Here is a 13,988-nt window from a genome sequence, read left to right as displayed (position 1 = left end):
GCTCAGTGCAGCATCAGTGAGCTTGCACCTGTAGGGGGCCTCATTGGGTTGGAAAGATGCACCAGCAGGGGGGTGGAGGGATGCTGAACACCGTGCAAGAGGGGCGAGGAGAGAGGAGGAGTGTGTTAAAATAAGTGTTGATCTGCAAGAGTTCTGGCCACTCTCATCAGGCTGGTGTGGGGAAGAAAAATACAGAGAAAGAACAAACAGTTTGAAACAACATTACTGTGGATGCAGCAGCGCAGATACATCCAGATGGCTATGTTTTAAATTAGGTGTTTAATTTTTTGTGGAAAGACAAAGACGGACATGGAAAAGTATCATCTCAAAATAATTACCAACCTGCTTTCTAATTGCTGCTGAGATCATAAATGCGTGCGTGTATGTGTGCGTGCGGGTGCTTGCGCGCGCGCGCGCGTGTGTGCACGTGTGAATCCACACAGTTTACTCAGTGGCACAGAGCGTCTGCAGCAGAGTAGCTATCGTTCAGATCAACATCAGCCTCTCATCTGTGTGAGAAGAACCTGGCGACTGACACAAACACACCAGTGTCTGTGGGTTGGACAAGGAAGAAACTGAAGAGCTGCAGCTTGACGACACTTTTCTGTGGAGCTGAAGTCAAAAGAAAATAAATAAATAAATAAAGATCCCTGCAGCACCGTCGAGAATCATCGAGCATCATGTCTCCATCTATAACATGAATTACAGAATCTTTTACTTACCTTTATTTTAATTGTGTTCAATTAGAAAGTAAAGACTTATAATTTGTTTTTGGGGTAAATACAGAAAATCTAGGCATGAAATGTAAAGTCTTTTTATTTCATGACAAATGAGGGAATAAATTCATCAAAGGCATTTCACTGTATCTTCCAAACGCATTCACAATTTGTAGATTGCTTATTTCACACGTTTAATTGGTGGAATAATTGCTCACTAATAAACCCCTCTATCTGCTTACACTTAATGTCCTTGTCTGTCAAGATCCTATACAAAACATTCCCCACTGTTCATTTGGCAGTTTGGTTTGAACTGAATTGATTGGGAAAATATATTGTTAAATATATTGGTAAATAAGATGAGAAGATTTAGTGTGTGAAATTGAAAAGAGAAGAATTTGTTTAGCAGTCTGATAAAACTATGACCATTAAAACCTATTGTGCCATGCAGCAGTAGATACCTCATATTTTACATCTGTACGACATGTATCATTTGAATCACTTTCATGTATCCACCAAATAAACATCCTGACGATGCTGTTTGATTTGTTTTCTCAATTTGCTCTGCAGCTACTTAGTCTGAGGTGCACGACTGCTGCTTTTAGCTCCATTTCCTTATCAGCTGTGTACAATGTTGTTCTTTCACATGCTTGAAAACATGTCTGAGAGGAAATGTAGAACCCATTTGCTTAAGTGTCCTTGTCTCCGTGTAAGGTCATTCTGACAAACTTTCATTTGTTGGGAGTGTAAGTATTTGTCGGGCACTTTTGGCTCTTTTTTTTCCCTTCCGTATCAGTCTGAGGTAAAGCTGAGGCAGGACTCAGTCACACACTCTGTCAAAAATCCACTGTGACATTTTTCTGATGCTCAAATGCTAAAAGTCATATCTAACAGAGTCAGTGAACTGGATCTTGTGAGTGCTTCACACTGAAATACATGGATGTCTATTTCATTCTGGCTTCCTCAGACAAGACAAGACATGCAGCAGTGTTTTGCTACGGGAGACGCTGATGGTGCAGCTCTTAAATTGTGGTAGTAGTAGAAGGCCTGAAGTTTGAAGTAGTGAAGCTGACCTGCAGCCAGTTTGGAGTCATCTTTGTGAAAAAAAAAAAAAAAAAAAGTGAGCGTCAAGGTCCTTGACTTTGCTAAATGTTGAGATTAGGAAAACAGCAGAGTCTGCCGAGACACAGGAGACTGTCAGGATGATCTGGTAGACAGCTCAGACGGGGAAGGGTTTCTTTTTTACACCATCTGTCAACTAATTCTCTAAGAGTCCATGTAAAAATGTATCATCTGTATGATGAATCAAATAAAGTACTACAAAAAATCATTTATATATTGGTCATTATTTCTAAGGAGCAGGCTTATGTATAGACTTTCTAATGTATAGAAGGTCATAATAAAGGGATTAAAGAGTTTATCATGTGCTTATGTGGAAACTGAGGTGTGAGAAACAGAGACAATGGATTTCATAACTACAAGCAAAACATTCATTTTTTTAGTATACATCATTAACTTATATTCTCACAGTGGATGGACCATCTGTTTCTCTGAGAGTCGGCGACAGTCGCTGTGGGAAAAAAAAAGTTGTCAAGAGCTATTAATAGCTGAATGTGTCTCAAGCAAAAGTGTTTAAATCAGCTTCCTCCTGCTCTCACTGGTGTGTGAACACTGTACATTACTAGAGAAAAAATATACATGCAGCCATTCATCCATCACTTTTGAAGCTGGTTTAATCTGCAAGATGCAAAGGTGGAACATTATTTGTATTTGATGACCTGTGAGGTCAAGTGATATCCTCAAATCTCTCTTTTACATTTCGAAAAGTTAGTCTTATTCCAAAAAAGTTAGGTTGATTGGTGCAATACAGAACAATGCAGCCTGACAGTGTGTGGAGGCTTCACTCAGCAGCCCTGGAGCAAATATTTGATCACAACAGCTCGTGGTTTTATATCAATGTCAATGTGAAAGGGATGTTTAAACCCTCCTGAGAGAAACTTGCTTCAGTTGTGTGGATTTGTTTAGTTTTAAGTTGCAGCGTCCACAGTGTCTGTGGGTTTCTCACACACTCTTGTGGTTAGCAAACAGACTGGATCATAGTGAGTAACAACAGGCTGAGTGTGAATGAATCAAACCAAAGACAGAATCCCACTCCTGGTGACTTTTGTTTTTTTTTTTTTTACTGTAAAATCATATTTATTATAAACATCTGAGGTGTTCAGGACACTGTTTGTAATGAACTAAACAATGATGGACAACAGTGAGCAAATGCTTATTGTCTGCTGCTTATGAGACATGTTAATTCAACATTCAACTGTTTCTGTTCAATATGAGATTTGTGCCATTTAAGTCTTCATTTAGAGCTGACACTCTACATTTTAATGATGCTGTGCAGTTAAACTAAATTAAACTAAACTTGGATTTACAAACAGCACCAATACACAAACATGTGTTTTCATCCCCATCAATTTATGAACCCGAGATATTAATGTCATTTCATGTTAATGTAATTAATGTCAAATTGATTCCCTTCTGTATCATTAAGTGAATTTGTGCCGCTCCAAAAAAAAGTTCAATATACACATGACAAACATGTCATGTGCCCAAACCCAATGCTCATTTCATTTAAAGATATACAGTTGATAACCTAGTTAATTTAAATTGATGGACCTGTGAACTTTTTCTATCTCTTGCAGGTAAATTTAAACCCACAATGCATGATAATTAATAATGAAATATCTTTCATCTGTGAGTTCTTCTATTGAAAGTTGTGCTTCTGTGTTATGATATGCAAATTGCCATATGGTCTTATTTCCCTTTGTTTTCTCTTTCTCAATGTTCCACCTTAGGACTTGAATTGTCTTGTATAAAACCCACAGTCCGCTGCAGTCAGGTGGGCTGGATGGGGGACAGCGCCAACAATCAGGTTCCCAGAGTTGAGTGTTTATGCCTTTCACTAAATGGATTGTCTCACCTTCTTCAGAGGATGAACATGAGGTGCTTGAGATGCCAGCACTGCAAATGGATCCTGGGGCTTTGAGCCTGACGGCGACCGTCCGTCATCTGTTTCAGGCATGCTTCAATCAGCACGCGTGATGATCAAAGAGCAACAATATGGCCACAATGTGTTTTACCAATTCAAGTTGCCTAATTAACTTCCTGTTTAAAGAGGATGTAAAATATGTGTAGCAACTTGTGCCTATCATGTGTTTGTGCACTTGTGTCCTGTGGTGAATTTATAATGTGTTTCAGAGATAACTGTACTGGATGTAAAATAAATAAAAAAGCCTCTCTGTGACGTTTCTTTTTTTTATTTTTTTTTATGTCGACTTGCTTTGCTGAATAGATCCATGAATAGATACAGTATTTCAATATAACCGATCAATGCACTGTCTGCCTTTATTGTATCGTGTATCAGTCTTTATGGTCCCTTCAGTCTTTATGGTCTTTGTGATGCATGAGACTGAAGCAATAACCTTCAACTTGTTTATCTTCTACTGTCACAGTCAGATGCCGTCTGCTGACCAGGTTTTCATCCACACAAAGGCAGTGTAGTCACACAAACAACCTCCAATCAGCCCACTGCCCATTGAGTTTGTTTACTATTGCTATCCCAAAGGATGAAATCAACTCACAGGAAACTAAGGAAACAATCCCTGCTGCTTTAATAATGATTTATTTTGCTGTCCGATCAGCTGAACAAAAGAGGTGTATCAGGGCCGAGACAATTGACATCCACGCCTATTATTTCCAAAGTACACCTGAGCAAAAACCCACTCATTTTTTATTTATTTATTTATTTTTTTACCATTCCAAATAATATGCAATTTATGTCTAGGAATGATATGCAGTGACTAACAACCTGCTTTAATGTCTTCATGTCTTGACTATTATAGCTCAGTCTATGTGGGAGTCACTTTGTTTCAGCCACAGTTAGTGCAGGATGCAGCAGCGAGGCTCCTCACAAGCACCGAGAACAGAGGCCATATCTCTTATCTTTCAGTGAGTTTTTAAAATTTGCGTGGTTTGACACCAGTTTATGTTCGTGACATCCTCAGTCCCCCCACTCAACCTCCAGGCCCCTGGGCTCCTCTGTCCAGTCGCACCTCTCCGTGGCCCCAGTTAAAATCCCTGGGATTGGTGGAGCAGGGTGGAACAGGTCTTCCCCTGCTATCGGCATGTTTTTACATCCATTCTGGTACTCAACATTTTTACTTCAGCTTAATAGTGACACTCACAAATGTAAATATAAATACACAGTTGTTATAGTCTATTTTATATCATGTGTTTCTGTGTGCCACACTTTTTGTATTGTATGTATTTGTAAGCTCTCTGTACAGTAGCCTGGTCACAGTTGGTTGTTTTAAAATGTAGTCTATAAATAAAAGTGACTAGAATTGTTCAATAAAATACATGCCACCATAGTAGTAATTTTATAATTGTCTTATAATTGTGTTAATCAGGAAAAAAAGAACTAACATTATAAAACATAATTACCACAATGGATATATTAATATAATAACATAAACATATTGTATGTAATTTACACGTGCTATATTTGCTAATTTTGTGAGACTTTTATTCTACTGCATTTAATGGGGAAATACTGCACACTTCAATCCTCTATATTTAGTTACATACTATACATGTATGTTGTGTCCAGTTCCCTCCACCTAGCAGCAGCTATACTGGTTCATCGTGACACCGCACTCTTTTATTCATCTGAATCACCTGAGGTGCACACGTGTTGGAAACAAACAACTCATGCTCAAGTTTCATATTTCAAATTAGAAAACATCTGACATCAATCTGACATGAACAACATTATATACAGGAGAGAGAATCCAGAGAATGTCACCACGTGGGAAACATACAGACACGTGTAGTGTAAGTTTTTCGGAAATGAAGAACAGTGGTCAGTGAAGTAGAGAGCAATGGAACCAGATACATTTTTGTTTTTAAACTGAATACACAAAGTACACAAGGGTGGAAGTGAAACAGTTTTAGTGAATACAAAAGGGATATTATTGTGAAAGCACAGTTATTTTTAGGACTTTAATATTTTTGAAGCATGCAATGGAACTGGGCCAGCTACAGGTAAGAGAGGCGCATCTATGAGTGGTTCAATCCCAGGGTGAGCTGGGAACACCTGAGAAAGGAGGCTGAGAGGAGTCCTCTTCCTCAACATTTCCTCTCACCTCTCTGCTGCTTGATGTCCAGCAGCAGAGGACTGTGGTAACGCACAGTGCACGGCTCAGAGGCACGAGTGTCGCCTCTCCACCGTTTGGATGTGAACTAAATTACTGCCGAGATACTGAGACACTCCTAACATCCATTCATGAATAAAAGTGCTAAAAATAGTTTGGCTGCATGATGAATCTGGGTTTATTAATGTTTCACCAAACACGTTAGTGTGCACTAGCGTTAAATTGAAGTTCCCAATTTGTTTTCTTATCAAACAATAGTCAGGTGCCCGTATGAACACTGAAAGAAGCTTGCTGTAATCATTCCTCACATTCAGCCTGGCCACTGAAACAGCCTTATCTAATGCACTTTCAAAGTACAGTAAGTGATGTGGGACAAAAGTTCACAGTCCAAAATGTATTATATAGTATGTATTATGTATTATGTTTATGCAAAGTTTACCAGAAGCTTATATGAGGCTTCAGTCGTGAGCACCTGACGACTGTTTTAGGACAGAAGACACGAAAACTTGTGAGCCTATCCTTTAATATACACACTACATCATTCCTGCATCTGTTAGTAGCTCCTCTCATATCTGAATCACATGCAGCTACTCATACAGTGGTCTGAACTGCATGTTATGAGATGGACCTTGAGCACGCCACTTGCAGGCTGTCTGTTAGAGTTCAGTGCTTTTACAGACGCTAATGATGAGTGTGATATTTTGTTTGGTATGAGCGTAAACGGACGATCTCTGCAACGCAGCAGGTCACATTATCAGTGTTCGTGAGGCTTCGCTTGAGCAGTGGCTTCTGCTTTCAAGCAGGGTGAGCACACTGCACTCCACGCTGCATATTTCAAGGCAGACTTTTTGACTTGTCATCATAGCAAAAGCACAGCTGTTACTAACAACATTAACGCTGGCCTTGACAGTGACCCAGCATGCACTGCACAATACCACTCCCTACTGTTACACATCAAAGTGTCCTCTGTGAAAAAGGCCTGGTGTACTCTATTAGGGCCACAAAGCAAAAGGACTTGATCTGCTTCTACACAGAATCAGTATCTGGATGTTTTTCTTTTTGCAAATTATGAAATATCAAATATGGTTATACTTTAAAGTCTGTATTAACAGCAAATAGTAAACATCAATGCGTCCCTTGTGATGCATGAATATCAAATAATCTCTTTAAACAAGTTGCATTATCTAATAAGCTGCAGGGAGAAATGATTGTGTTTTACACAGTGTATTTTGAGAGAGAAAGATCCATGATTTGAACAGTTTTTTTTAAACAACTGGGTATGAGTCCATTTGATATATTTGGATAATGCTGCAGTGTATAAAATGTCCTACACTACAAGCATCAGTAAATCAAATAAAAAGCTGTGAGAGGTGAGCAGTGGCAGAAGGCTGGAGGAGGTTTTGTCTGTTTTCCCGTTGACTGAGCAGCAGTCGTCCGAGTGGCGGAATCTTTTTCTGGCTCCTGCACACATGGCTGGAGGGACGAGAGAGAGGAGGAACAGTCTGCAGCGTTTTAGCACACAATTTCATGATGGTTTCAGAGAAGAGGCCAGCCAAGCATTTCAAGTGGCGGAGCAGCGAGAGGGCAGCATTGTAGAGGAGAGCAGGTAGTGTAATGATCAGGTAGACAAGATGACATCAAGCGTCCTCAGGGATGGCCAGGCACAGAGAGCTGACACCCTTCCAGAGAAAAAGAACCACTGACATAGGACGAGACAAAACCAACAAACAAAAGAGCCATTAGCCTCAGGCAGTCTTGTTATTACTGTACAGCAGCAGAAAGTCAGACACTCAGTGCAGCACATGCAGGGGTGAGACAAAGAGATTTAAACACTGTAGATACATAATGAAACGTGTCGATCTGTGTGTAACGCTTGTTAGCATTTGCATTTCTCTGCGGTCAGTGTGTACCGGCAACAGAAACAAACGCATTAAGAATACTGTATCATCTGTGTCGCCTGCTTTATTTACATTTTTACACTTGCAATTCCTCCAATTCCCAAGATTCTTGGGTCCAGAGAACTGGAGGTATGGGAACTGTAGGATGTGTAAAAGTACACAACACATACAATAAATAATGAATCACCTTCTATTGCAAATATGTCGTCACAGATGTGATAGCGAACTCTAAAATAAGAGAATGTGTGAATGTTTAAAACAGCTGTTTAAGGATTGACTATTACAGTAGTTTCAAGTAATCTATTTGAGTATATATTTGAATTGAATAGCATTTGTATGCTTATACAAATAGGTTAATCACACAATATAATGCTACATATGCTTGGACAGTTCAGACTGTATGATAATTATAACATTTCATGATCTTGTATAGACACAAAAGTGACAAACATGTCAGCCTTAAACAGTAAATTAATAACGCCTACATGATTTATTTAGCACTAACATGAATGAAATGGAACTGCATGTGTCACTTCCAATGTAATTATTTTTTGATTTACTTTCTATATTATACCTTCCTTCATTCAGAATTTATTCTATTAAAATACACCATCAATACCAGGTGCGATAACTGACCTGGAACATACTATTCTCCTGTCATTTAAAGACAAGCCTGTCAGCTAAACCCCTCTCAAACCAGTGCTATGAGGCAAATGGTGTGTTGTGTATTGTGGGACTCAAAACATTTTTAAAAAAAAATGCTCTAAACGTAAAAATGTCAGACTTCGTTGTTTTTGAGCATTTTACAGACATTTTAAAACCTCTTCCTCTTTTTTCACTGATATGATTTTATAAACTCTTTATGCAATATATATGATTTTCTTTTACTACAGATAAAGAGATATTTATGCAAACAATAAATCAAATTTAGAAAACTAGCTTGATTCATAGCAATAACAAAAAAAAAGATTTATGTCACTGATGATGATTCTTAATCTCACCTCATAATGGTTTAATTTTAGGTTTTGGTGTCCTTTTTAAGCCTCCATAATTTAATGTAGTTTAGTTAATACTAGTTTTTTTTGCTTGATACGAACACATTGTTCTCACTCACTGTATTAACAAGTTAAATTGAATCTGCCACAAGCAGCAGTTCTCTGTTTGAAACCCGCCTCCTGTGTCTCAGGGCAGTGTGCGTCTTCACTCAGATATCCATGTTCTCATGAAAACACAGAGAAAGTCATCTGGAAAAACTAAATGCACCTACAGTGTGTGTTGGTGCTCCAGTTATTACCAGGTCATTTGTGACTCTTTTTTTTCCTGCTGTAGTTCCTCAGATTGCCACTAAAGAAATATTGATATTGAAATTTCTCACAAATTATGTGACTGATAACAGATGTGTTGCGTACAGGTGTTATTATTAGAGAACGCTGCACGGTGTGATCTGAACAGGCCACATAATGTATCAGCTTTATGTTACACTGCCACATTTTTTTGGGACATTTTACACAGAATCACTGCTTTAGCTCTGACTATCTCTGAGGCCATCTATCACATTAACAGTAGTAGTACTTCCTTAATGTCCACTGGGGGTAAGTGCAGATACTTTTCATTATGATACGTCTCCTTGGGAATAAATTCAGGCTGTTAAGAGAATTTATAAGCAACTTCCTGTTGGTAAAAAATAAACCTGTTTCATGATAACATTCATTTGACTGAGAGGTTGGTTCTCTTCCAGTAAACAAAGTCAACGTGGGAAAACCATGAGCAAGGCACTTAAAAAATAACATTTATATGTATAATCTTGATAAACAATTCTGGGTCAACAAGAATTGAAGACACCAAATTGGTTTTCCAAATATAAATAATCCATTTATCAATAGTTTTTTTGTTGTTTGTTTGGTTGGTTTTGTGCTTGTTTGTTTGTTTTTGAAAAATGATGAGCAAGACGGAAAAAGGTTGATCAAGATGAAAAGGAAAATGATATGAGAAATAATTGAAATTATTGAAATAATACAATGTAGAAAAAAAATGCACCATTTCTACAAAATAATGTTTGGATAAAACTACAGAGAATACATTATCTAAAATAATGTTTTGTTTGTTTGTTTTTTGACAGAAGCAAATATGAATTTACATTATAAGATATGATCCACTGGGAATTAGGTGGCAAAGACAACTTAAAGGATCAATTAAAAGCATAAATAAATAACAATTTGTAAAGAATATTCTGACGAAATTTTGTTACATACACACAGTGATACAATCCTACAAGAAACAGTACAATAGTGACAATGTGGACACATTTGTAAAATGATGTTAAACTAACTGATATATTTTCTTTTTTCGGTCCCATTCTGTTTTTTATAATTCTGTGGGTAATACTTTACTCTCAGAGGATTCAGTTTAAGTGGTACTCCCCTTCGGCATGAAGCAGTTGATTTAAGCAGCGTTCAGTTTCTGGAAAGAAAACGAATAGAAATGAAAATGTTAATCTCTTTACACTGCGCAGTAAAAACAGGTTGGACTTTATGTTCTAAATTGTAGCATGTGGTATGAGCTCGCACCTGTCAGGATCAATACATTCAGAATTTGAAGTAGTTTCGTGATGTGTTTATGTGGATTCATCTAAATAATGGTAGGCTGTCAGGTGGCCTACTGGGTAAAAGCATCGCAAAGTGGGGACAAACACACAGGTAAAAATGTTGCATTGATATGCAGCTTCTGTTCACATTTCCATTGTTGAGCTGTGGAGCCTTTTAAAAAAGTTTCCGTCTCCACATACAGCACTTCAAGTGCTTTGAAACTTTTCATTAGAAGATGCATCTCTCGACTGTTAACATGAAAACAAGCCAAATAAATGAGTTCCTGCACAAATGGACACCAGGACACACTTGATGCAGATTGCAGCTCTTTGCATGCATTTCAGGTGAAAAACCACGTCTGATTATTATTATTTCTTTTAGCACATGTGATAATGTGAAACATCTACCGCTAGAAAAGTATCAGGCTAAAGTTCGCTCCAAAATAATCGAACTAAGGCAAAAAAAAAAAAAAAAAATTAATAATGATAAAATGAAATTAATTTTTTTTTAAAAAACACACACTCCATGCAAATTTCTAAAAAAACACAGCTTGCTTTGTGCCAGCATAAAAAGCCCAAAAGTAAAGTCACTATTTTACAATTCTGTTTGATTTAAACCTATAACCTGTGTAATATAAAGTCCCAATTAAAGCAAGTCCTGGCTGTAAAACACACACACACACACAATCTGCTCCGTGTGATGCAAATTGAGGAAAAGAATAAAATAAATAAAAAGAATAAAACAAAATAAATGGCAAGACACACCATTGCAAACTATTAAACAATCCTTATGTCGCTGGAGAGCAACATCAGCTTTTCTACTTTATAATTCCAAGATACCTGCCACTACTTGAACAGGAGTGTGTTTTCTGCAGTGAAGTGAACGACATGTTGTTACATAATGATCATTTCAGGACATGTCATTAAACAGACTTCACCTTATCACAACAACTGGCTGCCAGGGGCAACTAGACAGAGAGAGATTGGCAGAGACATTTTGCCATATGAGTAACTGGGTGACAAGGCTAGAGTGAGCCGTGGTTGAGTCACAACCACAGTCTCTAACAGCTTTGTTTACCTGCCCTAACTGCTGCCACAATTAATGCAGCAGAGAAGTGGACGAACCAGGTACCCTTGGAACCAAGCGCCCCATCCAAGTACACTATCTGCTTTGTTCTGCCATGCATTTGGTAATCTGCACTGCTCTGCTGCTGTGTTTTTTTAATTGTTGTTACAAAAGAGAGCAGCTATGCTAAAATGTTTCCACTCAAAGCAACGCAGAGAACTCACAGAAGCCCTTGCACCTAAAATTCAGGAAACCAAGGTGACAGGCCACAGAAATATACAGCTGATTTATTTATATGTACATGTACATGCATTTAGTTTAGTGTTCAATATTTGATGCTTGATTATAAGACTTATAAGGCTAATCTCATAGCCATTAAAACTGGTCATATCAGCGTTTATTACAGGGACCATGAGAGCTTATTCACCTACTTCCCAGCATGCAGGGAGGCATGTTAACTGCATGTTATAGGTTGGAGAAAAAAAAATACAGGATGGAGATTTACGTTTTATTTTTGTGTCTAAGGTGAATCATCAGCTTCTGATTGAAAATGGCCATCATGATCAACACAATGAAATTTCATAAGTGTAGTGACCGTACCTTGTGATATAAAATATTTAACTTTAGAAAAGAACACAGGTTGAAGTCCAAGGTTGAAGTTGTGTTTGCATTGGTTCAGAGGCAGCTGATCAGTCTGCATACGCTCTAGTGATTTGTTAAACAAAAGGAAGTGACTTCTGCATCCTCTCACTGGTGAAAGGATAAAAGATTTGGAGTGCACATCATCATTTAATATAAGCTCAATATGACCACACAGTTTAAGTTCGAAGGTGTCTTAAGTTCAAAACATTTCAGCTACTCTTAATGTTTTTAATGGTGACTCATGTTTTCAAAGTACTGTAATATCATAAAAGTTGTATAATATAAAATATTTTTATGACATAATTGGTTTCAAAAAGAGCAGACGGCTATTTTTTATATTGTTATCAACAGTTTTGGATCATGCTCTGTAATAGTTATTTACTGTCACCTTTCTCGCCCATCTTTCTCTTTTGGTGTTTCATGGCCTTGGTTTGGTGGCTTGAACACTCACAGAACATTATTTCTTTGAGATGATAGAGACAGGAATTTAACACAGTCGAACAATGCAACTGTGGCTGCTTGAGGTAATTAAATGGTCTGTGTGTTACAAGACGAAACTGTTTCCAGGAGGAAACATTACATTTGCTGCATATGTGCAACATGGCCAGTGAAGCTTACCCCAGCCTCCTGCACAGCTCCCAGTGTCTGATTAGAACCTTAACTGTAGAAGTAATAAACCAAATGAACTTCAGCACATTATACTGTGAAACTTTAAGATTAATTTCCACGCTGTAATCCTATTACAGCATTTTGAATTCTTCTGCTCTCCATTTTCCCCAACTGTCAGATTATGGTCAGCATCCCATAAAAGCCCATATTCTGTTTTTTGGCGCCCTATTAGCATCATTTCGTCCATCAAGCGACATTAATTGTGAATGAATGCAAACTCCTGCAGAAGAATACGGTCTTCAAGAGGCCTGTCACATACTTTCTCCACTTGGGAGGACCTTTAACCTACTTAGCTGAGGAACCGCACCGTTTCAAGTAGTGCAGCTGAAAGATATGCACCTGCCCGCTTTTTACTCTCACACTGCTCGGCGATTTAAGAGGAGAGAAAGTATTTGATCTAAATGGCACTACACTGCCTGCAGGTGTGGGATTTCCTCCACAAATTTCCTGACCAAGTCAGACACAGGGCCGACCACGGCACAGATGTGGTTTGAATTCTAAGTTCGGAGCGAATTAACAATTCATTTTTGGTGCTGCAAGATTTCATTGTCACTGAAAGTTCAGAATGAGATTTCCTTCCTGCTCCACTAAACATTAAAAAGGCATATTATTATTTCGTGCGTAATGACGCCACTGTCTCAATAAAATATAGATAAATATTTCAATAAACTGTAAGAAAAGACAAACACAACTACAGACATGTTTGCTGTCATCTAAAATGTCCAAAGCCGATTAATCGCATATTCCTAATTTTAGGAAAAAAATGTATATGAAAAATATTTTATTTTTTCTGTTGCCAGACCTTAAACTAGCAGAATCATATATTTATGCTCCTTCTTATATTTAGAGATAAAAATCACGCTTAAAGGAAGCAGCTTGGTGCGTAATCACACATTTTCGGAGAACATCAGACCAAGATTTGTACTTTGTAAGTTTGTCTACCTCTTTCCTTAGAACCATCACCAAGACGCATCTTCTTCTTGAAATATGAGGCTGGTGTTCTGATAACAAATCCCCAGAAATCCAGCAAGTGCACTAAGAGGCCCGAGACAAAGGAAAAAGCATGTTCACTGGTCGTGCGTAATTTACGCACGCACAATTTAACCTGGATAGAGTCACCACATCGCTTACAAGAAGAAAGTTTTATGAGCAGCAAACTGTCGTTTATCATTTAATCTTTAATTTTCGCAAAATGCCCCCCCCCCC

Source organism: Seriola lalandi, unplaced genomic scaffold, assembly GCF_002814215.2.
Source record: "Seriola lalandi dorsalis isolate HSWRI2012SDOR001 ecotype SW California unplaced genomic scaffold, Sedor1 jcf7180002054403, whole genome shotgun sequence".
Taxonomy (NCBI): domain Eukaryota; kingdom Metazoa; phylum Chordata; class Actinopteri; order Carangiformes; family Carangidae; genus Seriola; species Seriola lalandi.
Note: the sequence above shows the minus strand (reverse complement) of the source record.